The sequence below is a fragment of the Sus scrofa genome, chromosome X (assembly GCF_054392235.1).
Source record: "Sus scrofa isolate SSC_HxYL_T2T_F1_AM1 chromosome X, Sscrofa_HxYL_maternal_Yorkshire_Landrace_v2.0, whole genome shotgun sequence".
Taxonomy (NCBI): Eukaryota; Metazoa; Chordata; class Mammalia; order Artiodactyla; family Suidae; genus Sus; species Sus scrofa.
Genome location: NC_139401.1, coordinates 104,280,810 through 104,292,967, shown reverse-complemented (window position 1 = coordinate 104,292,967; position 12,158 = coordinate 104,280,810). Strand labels below are relative to the sequence as shown.

The 12,158-nt window shown below is 37.1% G+C and overlaps 1 long non-coding RNA gene across 3 annotated transcripts in view; it reads left to right on the top strand.

Annotated features, from left to right (window-relative positions):
• LOC146394753 (uncharacterized) overlaps nt 1-12,158 on the top strand; it is a 617,916-nt gene that overhangs the window by 1,173 nt on the left and 604,585 nt on the right. The gene's annotated exons all lie outside the window — the stretch shown is intronic.

Here is a 12,158-nt window from a genome sequence, read left to right as displayed (position 1 = left end):
GGGGCAAAGGCCTTAGTCCAATTATAAGGATCGATTCCCCACCCTTGTCCTCAGCCCCAAATACAAAGAAGGGAGAAAGGAAAGTCCTTGGCCTTCGTGCTCCAAGAGGGCACATCTTATTTCCATTCTTGAACCCCCAGCCCCCAGCTGAGTGCTTAGAATGACGCCCTGAACCCAGCTCCTTTAGGTTTGTGAGACGAGGCTGCACATTTTTCTCCTGCGCAGAGCTTGGGGCCCAGAGCTATTTGGTTGCCCAGCCGCTGTGAGGACTGCCATGACATAGTGAAGACAGCAGGGCAAGGGGTGAACCACGAACCTCTCTTTTGGCAACTAAGGGGAGCCGATCATCAACAAGGCAAGAGAGCTCTTTTTCTTGGGCTCCCAAGGCGCCAGGAGAGTGCTTTCCATGTTAGGGCTGCAGCACAGAGAAGGGCGGTCTGGGCCACCTTGGCCGAGATGCCTCGCAGGCACCAGGACCAAGATTAACAGTGAAGATGCTCACACCGAGACCGGTGGGTGGGAGGAGGGCAAAGCAGATTTCTTCTTTGAAGGAATGGGAGAGAAAGGTCACAAGTCCTGGCCGAGGCTCCTTGGCACTGTACCGAGGGCCACGGGTGAAAGAAGTGGGAACTGGCTCCCAGCAGGTTGGAGGTAGCTGGGCCTGAGAGAGAGAGAGAGAGAGAGAGAGAGAGAGAGAGAGAGAGAGAGAGAGAGATAGAGAGAGAGAGAGAGATCTGGTTCTGCTGCTTGGGACCAGATGGCAGAGCAGCGATTGTGTGGTAGAGGCTATGGGAGGCTGTGCAGCAGATTGGAGGCTCCAACCCCACAGAGCGCGGGCTGCTCTAGGGACTGATTGCCTCAGTAGCTCCAAAAGTTAGGGATGGAGAGGAGATGGGAGCAGTGATAAGGATCGGGTTCCTTCTTTATTCTGGTTTACTTTTCTCTGTGCCTTGTTTTTCTGATTTGTAAACGGAACTTTTTGTTATACTCCAATAGAGGCATTTGGGAATCCTCCGGTTCCCTCCATCACCACTGAATTGAGACACTTTGCAGGGCTCTGAAGTTTAATTTGGCAGCGAACATACTGTCCACACCCAAATTCTGTTTCGCAAAGCAAAACCCTTCCCAGTTTTCTTGAAGCATCTGTTGAATGCTACTGTATGATGCTGCACAGGTGGTGGCGACAAGCGCTGCCAAGTCCACGGACTGCACAACCCTCGAATCCTTAGAAGTGCTTTGTTAGCGAATAATGAATTACAAATACAAGAGAAAACACGTGTCTTCTTTTTTAAATAATTAAGCACTCATCTTTAAAAATTCCCCTCATTCTCTTTTTCTATCCCCGTGAGCAAGGAGGAATGCTTCATCCTCGCTTGTCTGGCGGGACTTATATTTATTTTATCTCAGGCTGAGATTGGCTTTACTAAAAGAAAAAAAAATGTAAATATTAATTTCTGTGATATAATCGCTAAAGCACAATAGACTGCGGAGCCGAGAGCCAGAGACAGCATCCGCCTAAGCTAAGGGACCTTTTCACTCTCACCAGCTCCCGGGGGAACCAGCTTAGAGCCGCTGACCACAATAACTACAATGATGAAGATAAAGGTGTTAGTGATAATAACTTATTATTATGTTATTGAGTTATTATTATCATTATCATTACTACTAGTACTACACAACTCGCTCTTTAGGTTGTTCTCTTTCTCCCCTAGAAAGATAAAAGTGCGAAAGGCCACTCAGGGGATGGGAAGGTTCCTGGTGCAGCGGCGCCAAAGTTAGCCAGCTCGGCGGCGGGCTGAAGCGCGCCTGGGTTTCCAATTCGGGTAGACAACCAGGCAGGCAAGTTAGCCTTTGAGCGGTGCTCGCCGAGCAGCCGGAAACCGATGAGGCTGAAACGGAGCCGGGGACGCAGCTGGGCTGAGAGCGCCGGGTTCAGCTCCGAGCGCCCGCTCCGCTTTCCCGGCCCTGGAGGCGCATTAACGCCTCTTAGGGTTCTCTAGGCAGCCGCCTAGCCGAGCACTGGCAGATCGGAGGGGCTTTATAGAGGTTTTGGCAATACAAACCCCGAGAATATATCGTTAAGGAGAAATTTAGGGTGCACTGTAAGATCAGGCAAGCAAACTCAGAGTAAGTACACACCGGCGCGCTCTGTCGTCGCCAAAGAGGCTTTCTCGAGCCTCTGTCTAAAGTGTCCTGGGGAATCAGGCCAAAGTTTTCATGGCTTTCCTTTCCCTTCCTTAGGTCTGTGGAAGTTGTCCCTGGACCAAGGGGTAATTTACTGTGAAGTCCTCGAGTTTAATGAAAATTCCCAGCGCCCCCAACACAGTTTCCCCAAACTCGCTCGTATTGTAAGAATATAGCCATGCTTTTGCAACTTTCACACTAGGGGAATTTTCCCTCACCTCAAATACGTACCTTTCCAAAACTATTGATTTAAAAATTCAGGGACAAATTAAAGAAGATTGTTACTAAGACCTTTTTCAAGTTCTTCACCCCTTAAGATTTGGAGAACCGGAGAAGTCTAATTCTCAGAGATCCCTATTTTAACAAACCTAAAAGATTATAAACTGTCATCGATTTAAAAATGAGTGACCTGGCTTTAGAAAAATATTCCAAGGCAGATATTTTTGCAGAACAAAAGAAGCTACACAAAAATTCTACTGGGAGATTCCCCCCCCACCCTTATTTACCACAGGACATTAATGTAAGTTATTTTGGTAATCCTTCCACCCATATTTTTTTTTTCAGTTTTAAAGCAAATCCTGAGAGTCAGAGGGGTTTTTTTAAATTTTTTTTTGGAATTATACAATTGTACAAGATGATATTTTCAGCATTTCATATTTTTGCTTAACTGGAAAAACTCATGATCACATTGATAATGTTCATCATTGAGATATGCCATACCCTCAATAACCTTTTGTATTTCACGAAATAGATTTCTCTCTTACTATTTCTCAGGCAGTGCCATTGGATAAGCAAAAAAAAAAAAAAATCTTAGATACAGATGGCTCATTCAAATTTGATAAATTATTTTTAATGAAAAACAAAGCAGTTGAACTCTATGTGCTGTGTAGGAAGGCAGGGGGCAGTCTCTGATCGCGTCAGCTTTTCTCTGAGTGCAACTTCTTTTTGGAAAGATGCCCTGTTTTAGCGAAAAAAAATAAACGCTGGTTCTTTGATACCTTCATGGATAGGAGGAGAAAGAAACTGAAAACCCTTTGATAGGATTTAGAAGGTCCCATCTACATATTTTTTTTCCCACTTCTCAGAATAAAAAGGTACATCAAGGTTAAAAATTTGTGCTTTTTTTTCAAATGTGTTATCGAATTAATTTAATTGTATTTGATATTTTTGTAGTTGTGGCCTCTAGTAATCAAATACTTATTTTAAAAACAACATTTATACATGTAAGTTTGAATAGGAAAGGGCATGGATTCTAGCAGCCTCATCAAGGAGGAGAAAGAATTAGAAGCTACCTAGATGTCAAGTCCTTAGAGAAACATGTGTTGTCATGGAGCACACTCATGCTATAATGAATGAACCTTATATTATGGCAGGCATTTCACTCTTCCAGCATAGGATGAGAAAGATGGAAATTAGGACTTCTTATTTGAATTAAACTATGATTGAAAGGCCAGGGCAACAGTGATTTTTTCCTTTATTCCTAGCTCAAGACTACTAGGTCCCTGAACTATCATTCTTGCTACCTCCATATCTTATTCTGACTTTCAGACCACTTTGATCTCTGTTCAACATTTCTGTAGTAATTAGGGCTTTTGCCATGCAATAAAACATGTACTTGTTTGAGAGTCATTTCTAAATAAGCTTGGTTTTCTTGGTCTGTAAACAATCGTATTACATAAGTTCGAAGAGGTACATTGCATTTCTGTCTAATTTCTTCTTTCCTTTTTGTAAGAACTATCTCCTCAACCAAATTGTAAGTATCTCAAGGGCCAGAATTTAGTCATCTGCTTTTCTTCATCTCCTTCGCCCTCATCTATCCTAATACTGGGCACAGTGATAACTACTAATTGTTGACAGAAAAGAGTTTAGGATGAAAGGTAAGGACAGGAATGCTAAAACCTGAGTTTCTAAATGACCTGAATATAAATATAGAAGATATTTTACCAAATTGGCCCACCTTGGAAAGAGATCATGAAAGTTTGAACTGACCAAGATGAAACTTAATAGGAATAAATTGGAGGTGCTGAACTCTGGGTACCAAACATCTCTGCACAAATTTTGGTCCGGAAGGAAACATTTGGTGGATTTTAGCTGGCATCAGGATGAACAAGTCCTCAGTTTGATATGATATGTTAACCAGGAAACATGGACTTTTTCACTTTCATAGAAAGAGTCAGGCTATAACTAGGCTCTATTTGGTGCTTCCAGGTACATATTTTAAGAATAAAATTAGTAGATTGGAGTTCATTTACAAGAATATTCAGGTCAGTAGGAGACTTGAATCATGTTATATGATGAACTATGGGTTTGTATCCTCTGGGAGACAAGACTCTTAGGATACATGCTAGATGACTTAAAACTATTTGAGTTTTTTTTTTTTTTTAATGAAAAAAATGATTTGATTTGTTTTCTAAGGAAAACATTCATATCTTATTTGAATTTGTTCCCTCTGTGCCTGGCACAGTGTCTGACACAAACTAGGCATTCAATAAATAATTGTGAACTGAAGAAAACTACAGGATAAGAGAATAAAACTGGAATTAGTGGTGGAGCCTACAGAATCTGGCTCTATAGGAGGATTTTATAGCATTTAGAAATGGTTAAGAAGGATGAGCTATTTCTGGAGGTAGTGAGTTCTCCAGTATTGAAGTGTTCAACCCTACACAAGTTAATCGCTTTGTGGGGATATTACAAAGCAGAGTCATGGGTGAGGAAAGGGGAAGAACAGGTAGCTAATGAATGACTTTTAAAGCTCTTTCCAATCCTAACTCTTGCAGAATCCAGCAATGCTTTCTTAATCTAGTTTTAGGAAATAGAAAAGAATATTGAATTTTCTGAAAAACAAACACTGAGGAAGTTATGCACTGCAGGCCTGCCACAGATTCAGCTTTGCTGTAGGAAAGAAGCAGCTTTTTACCAAATCCACAAAGACATTTTTGTTGAGCCTGGTGCACTTGCTAACTACTGGCTTCCATGGAAAATAAGCTCTGGGAAGCTTATTATCATGAAAATAACAGTATTATGTTGGGAGTCTAGAATTCTTTATAAGTCTAGAATACTATACAAAACTGATCAAAGTACTATAATATAAAAATAGATAAACAACAGGGATATATTGTATAGCACAGGGAATTTTAGCCATTACCTTGTAATAACTTTTAATGGAATATAATCTGTAAAAATAATGAATCACTATGCTGCACACCTGAAACAATATAATATTGTACATCAACTATACTCAAATTAAAAATATCAGGATATGATTAAAAGATGTAGATTGAGTGTTACTATGGGAATTTGATGAACACAAACTGAATGTTAGCTTTAACAGTAGAGAATTAGTTTTTTATTAACCTGTATAATATGTGTGCATGGACTTCAGTATTTTCTAGTAACATCTTTGCCTAAGACTCTTGAGACTTGCACAAAGAAAATTTTCACTAAGAACTAGCATAGAGAACAAATTGAAGGATAGCTGAATGTTTTGGGTGGCTTCTTTTGTTTTCCTATTAATCATTTTATGTAACTGAACAAATGGACAAGAATTTCAGGCCAACTACCATATCAAAGAAGCTTTAGAACTAAATTCTGATTATACTAATATTGTTTTCTGTCAACAGTGATATCGTTTATCAAGATATGATAAATTGGAATAAAGGAAAAGTTATAGACCATGCTCAGATCAAGCTTAGAACCTAGAGTTAAGGAGTTTGGAAAATAGGTACCTTATCATTCTGTCTTTGTATAACTGAGTGAACTTGCTTTTGTTTGAGTCTATTCTTTTATTATTGTCCCAAGAGTTATTACTCACTATTAGTTCAGTGTAGACAGATTTTTTTTTAAAGATAGAATATAAATTAATGTTCAAAATATTTTCTGGAACTCAATAAATAATTTTATTATCACATAAAACTGCATTACAAGTGAGGCCACTTGTTCAGTATGATGTAAAGTTAAGCTTAGTTCAGAGAGCTGTTGTTTCTTGATTTCCCTGAGGCTACAATGAACATGTTGCACATTAAATAGATATATATTGTAACTCCAGTACACATGGGAGCCAAGCACACATCGCAAAGGTGGGAAAGAGCTCTTTAAATTAGAATTTGTAATTCAAAAAGAGAAAAAAAAAAGCTTGAGTTTATAAATCCCCTTTGAATGTTATTAACATTTGCCTTACAGATGAGATAACAAAGATAAAAAGGAATTTACTTATCAGTAATGGCTGAAATATGGCACTTTTTTCTCCCTAAAAATTCTTCATTGAAAACTTTGTCTTTTTGAAAAAGATAAAATTTTCCTTTTATGTGTATTCATTAGACAAGAATATGAATAACAAAGTCTGCATTTTACTGTAAGACGTTACCTAACAAAAATCTTGAACACAAACTTTTAAGCAATAATCAATTTCCATAATCAATTTATAGAACTCACACAGCTATATAATTTTTATTTTGCTTGATATCCATGCCTTCCTCAGTAAACAATATAATCGACTGAGTTTCATTCATTTGGATAACAAGGCTTATAAATTCCAAATCCTGTATTCTACCTTATCTGTAGTATCAAATTTGCTATGGGGGGTTGGCAAACCCTTAACATCCGCCATCCTAAAGATAATGTATATTTGAAAACGTCAGATTTAGCAGGGCAGAACCAAACCAGCTATTAAAAACACACTACAACTACCACTATTACTGCCACCACCACTAATCTCATCATCTTTTGCATCATCATCATCATCATCATCATCATCATCATCACCATCATCATCACCATCGTCATCATCATCATCATTGGGAAGCTGGCTAACAGAACAAGAATTAGTTGATTAATAAGCACCAATCATTTGCCTTGTTGATGGGAAATTCTCTGTCAGACTTTACTTCTCTGTCTTCTCATCGTAACATATTTGCATAAATTAAGACCTGCATCACTTCCCTATCTAACTGATCTCCCTTCTCTCCAAAATCTTCACTTGTAATGGAAATTGAGCAAATTGAAGGATATTTTCTTACCCATCCTACTATGAATAACCTTTTAACTATGTTTATTTAAAAAAATATCTCAATCGGGCTGCATTGGTAAATATAAAATAGTCTCTGTCACAAATTTTAACACTAAACCAAAGAAATGAGGACTTTTTCTCCTTACCAACAAATTTGAAGGACCAAGTCTCCACACATTTCAATTTCTAGAACAATACCAGTTCACTGGGGACAATGCTTTAAAGGCAAGTGATAACAATGTCCTTTTTTAAGACTAAAGGAAAAAAAAAATCTTTTTTTTTTTTTTTGCTTTTTAGGGCCACACACAGCAATGCAGGATCCTTAACCCACTGAGTGAGGCCAGGGATCAAATCTACAACCTCATGGTTACTAGTCAGAATCATTTTCACTGTGCCACAACGGGAACTCTGGGAAAAAAATTCTTAAATAAAATATTTTTTTACCCCCAAGTTTTTATACATGTTTTAATTTATGGACAAGTACAGAAATACTTCATTCTCTCAAAGTAGAGTTTAATGTAAAGCAAAAGCCATTACAGCAATGACTAGATGCCTTTTGTTATATAATGAGAGTCTTGGAGTAGAACTGCCCAAGGTGAAATATATTTTCTGGCTTTTTAATTTTTGAAGTGACATTATTTTACTATTTGGGCATCTTCTAGACATTAGTAGAAAAAATGACAGCAAAAATCTTTTACTAGGTGATCTAGTAATGGAAAGTATGAATGTTTACACTGCTGGTGTAACCATGCTGAGGGGCAATATTTGCCAGAGAATTCAACTTTGTTGGCTTTCCTTTTGGCCAGCAATCATCATCTATGATGATATGATACAAAAATAAAACTTTATCTTTTATTTATTTTTTTTGCCACGTCCACAGCATGCGGAAGTTCCCAGGCCAGGGATCAAACTTGAGCCACAGCAGTGACAATGCTGAATCCTTAACCAGCAGGCCACTAGGGAACTCCAAAACTTTATCTTTAAAGTTTTTAACATTTTAACTTTAAAAAGTGTGATACACAATAACCAACAAAGGCTGCTTAATCAAGAACTAGATGGCTTAATCTGTCATTTTTAGCTTTATCCATTTCTGACTTTGTGATGACTTCAAGCTTTTTGTCAATATAACTGAGCTGAAATTCAAAAGACACAAGGAAGGAAGTTAAAGATGAAGAGAAGTACTGATCATTATATTATTTCAAGCCAGGTGACACAGTGGGAAGCAGCATCTCTATTGTTTGGTTTGATTACAAAGAATTGTGCCTAGACTATATCAGCAGTCCTGGCTTGCTGGGAGGTTTTGGCTTTTTCTTCTTTTTACATTATATGATCAAGTAATACGGCATTAAAAAAATCCTAACAGAGTTATCTGCAATTCCACCCTTTAGAGAAAAAAAAAAATCCCAACAGAACATATACATCTAAAAAGGTTTTTTGCCTTTCAAAGACTAGACAATATTAAAATGATTCTTTAAAACACTTCTTAACGTCTTTATTAAATTGCCCTAAGAATATATGCTACATTATTTTGAATTTTTGGAAATATTACAAAGTCATTAACAGTTATGTCAGGTAATTAAATTTTATGATCCTAAATTTTATCAAGTCAGGCAAACCACATGACCTTAAAACTCACTAGAGGAGAAAAAAATAAAAGTGCCTTGCTTACGTAATTTATTCCAGAGTAGGCAAGAGTTTTCTTCTATTTGTTCTACCTCCTTATACATCTGCTCTAGAAGAAGCCCAAGATGTAAATTTTCCTAGAAGCTTGCAGTCAACAAAGATGACACTTAGGTCAATATTTCTAAAATTGAAGCAAGAAACAATTATAATTGATCTGGCTATTAAGTGTATTAGTATAGTAAAACTGGGATAAATATATCTTTTCTCATTCCCCTTTCCAGAAGAATGGATGAATTAATATAAATTAGAACTGCTGATCCCTACTCAGCATTCATTATGTGCTGTGTAATCTGAAATATTTATAACTTCACAGTGTAACTAACCATGGCTAGAAATCCTTTAAATTTGAGGGTTTTAAAAAATTCTGTCAAAAGTTCCTGTTGTGGCTCAGTAGTAACAAACCTGTTTAGTATCCATGAGGTTGCAGGTTTATGGATATGGCCCTTGTCAGTGGGTTAAGGATCCTGCGTTGCCATGAGCTGTGGTGAAGATCTCAGACACGGCTCAGATCTGGCATTGCTGTGGCTCTGGCATAGGCCAGCAGCTGCAGCTCTGATTTGACCTCTAACCCAGGAACTTCCATATGCCACAGGTGCGGCCCTGAAAAGAAAAAAAAAAAAAAAAGAAAAAATTCTGTTGATGCATATGGTTTAGAAATGTGTGGAAGAACCAATAGTAGGTACAGGATCTCTCCGGAACCTAATTGATACAGTTAATTAAGAAAGCTTTGGAGTTCCCGTCGTGGCGCAGTGGTTAACGAATCCGACTAGGAACCATGAGGTTGCGGGTTTGGTCCCTGCCCTTGCTCAGTGGGTTAACGATTCGACGTTGCCGTGAGCTGTGGTGTAGGTTGCAGACACGGCTCGGATCTCGCGTTGCTGTGGCTCTGGTGTAGGCCGGTGGCTACAGCTCCATTAGACCCCTAGCCTGGGAACCTCCATATGCCGCGGGAGCGACCCAAGAAATAGCAACAACAACAACAACAACAAAAGACAAAAAAAAAAAAAAAAAAAAAGAAAGCTTTTATTTGAGGAAATAATGAGCACTAAGTGATTTTGTGACCGAATTTAAAATTAATACACAAACTGACCTACAGTTTTTGTCTTGACTCTGCTGGTTGTCTATTGGTTGCATTTAGAATGGAAGAGAGGCTTAAAGTACCATATTAGATTTATTAAAGTGGCATTTTCTCTGAAAAAGTCACTTCTGTGCTATTGCAGACAATATACTACAATTCAATCATCTCTACTCTTAAAAAAACTGTAAGTTCTTCACTCCTTACTTTGTTACAGAATCTGAGTTCTGACTGATTATCTATGGAAACTAAAATATATACCATAAAATACAAAAAAATGATGATTACAGAGAGATGGTTTGATCAGGTACTAGATGATTATCTATGGAAACTAAAATATATACCATAAAATACAAAAAAATGATGATTACAGAGAGATGGTTTGATCAGGTACTAGATGAAAAGGCAAATCGAAGTAGACCTAGCCTTATTATAGATGAAATGTAGTAGACCTAGCCTTATTATAGATGAAATGTAGTATGTTACTTCTTTAAAAACCGTGAACTTCAAAAGCTGTTAAAATGAAGAATGCTAAATTATCCAAAACCTTTTCTTTCTCTTATTCTGACAGTTATACTAAGATTCTTGGTGTAGACTTTGGTTTTACTGGCTTCATAATGTTTCTTACTATAATGGGAATTAGATTATGAAATATTTCATAGATGCAGTAATTCTTAGTGTAATAGAAGACCTTGCTAGACTCTCCTCATCACTTGGAAATTGGAAGTTTTATGATTTTTTTGAAGATAATTTAATTTTCAAATTAGGGCTGTTAGTCTTGACAACATTTTTCTGAGCAGAATCCATTAATTGGTATAATGATTTGTTTGCTCTTCATTTACAGCGAGTTATAGAGTTATATATATATCCCTTTCTCCCTTGAAGTCAACACTACACAAGGAAGAGCAGCAATGTTTCATTTCTGTTCTATTCACTAGCACATAAAATTCTAAATTTAATATTAGAGGTTATTGGAAACAGTATTTTTAGGGCATTACAATCAACCTGTTTGACAACCTAACCTTCTACCAACATTACATTTCCATACAAAGAGGCTATGAAATCTGATACATTGAAAAGTTTGTATTTATGTAAAGCCTTTCTCAGAAGAATTGGACATTAATTTTCTTGTTTTCCTTAATATGGGTAAGACTTATAAGATCTAGTGAAAACCCTCAGCTATAAAATATTCACCAGCAAACAATGAAAGAAAAAAAAATGTGACAGTTTTCCCAACCAAAAGTTCTGAAAACTTGGTATTCCTAATACCCCCATGATAAACTATCTAATGACCAGGGCATATGTGAAATTTGACCACACTGAATGGTGAATCAGTTGGATGTTAAATATCTGAAACTTCAGATGATTCACCCTGGTAATTTAAGGGAAGACAAAGTTAAAATTTCCATGTCTATGTACAGTGCCAATCACATTTAAACACCTCTAGGAGAGTTAGCAAAACCTCAATATCTTTGCTATATTTTCAAGATAGAAAGTATGTTACTGTTTACACAGCCTTAATTTGAGATTGATTTCAGGAAGCAGAAACTCCAGTTTGAATTTGAAATGGCTTCTGTTGATGTAGTCTTCCATTTCGCTGTTCACTGTTCACTGAGATTCACTGTTCCCTTTCTTAAACTTTATTGCTTCTTTACTTCTACATTGTCCTTTGAGGGTGATTTCTGCATTTTCTGTCTTTGTTTTTCCTAGCTTCAGATTTGAACTTAGAAAGAAGGTAAGTAATTGGAGCTCTAGAGACCACCTGGGGCAATGTTAATTCATTCTTACTTACAGAGTTTAACTCATTATTTCCTCCTATTTCTGCTCTCCTCTGTACTCACTTCCCTTGCCCTCCAAGTGATGATCATGAAAGAAAATGAAGCAACTGGCCTTTTTATTTTATGTAATTTTACAAAAACCAACAATTAGACATAGATCATTTGTAATTCACCTAGATTTTACTTAGAAAAAAATGCCTACATGTGAAATATAGTGCTTTAAAAATTTGTTGAAATCATCTTTAAATTTATAAAGCATAGATGACAATTTTATTTTTTTTGAAACTGGAGCTCCATTTCCCCCCCGGGTGGATTCAAGAGATTTTTTTCCTATTGTTCTAAAACATGTTTTTCAATTTTTAAATGATAGCTTTATTCAGATACAGTTTGTAAATAATAAAGTTCACCCACTTAAAGTATATAGTTCAGTGAG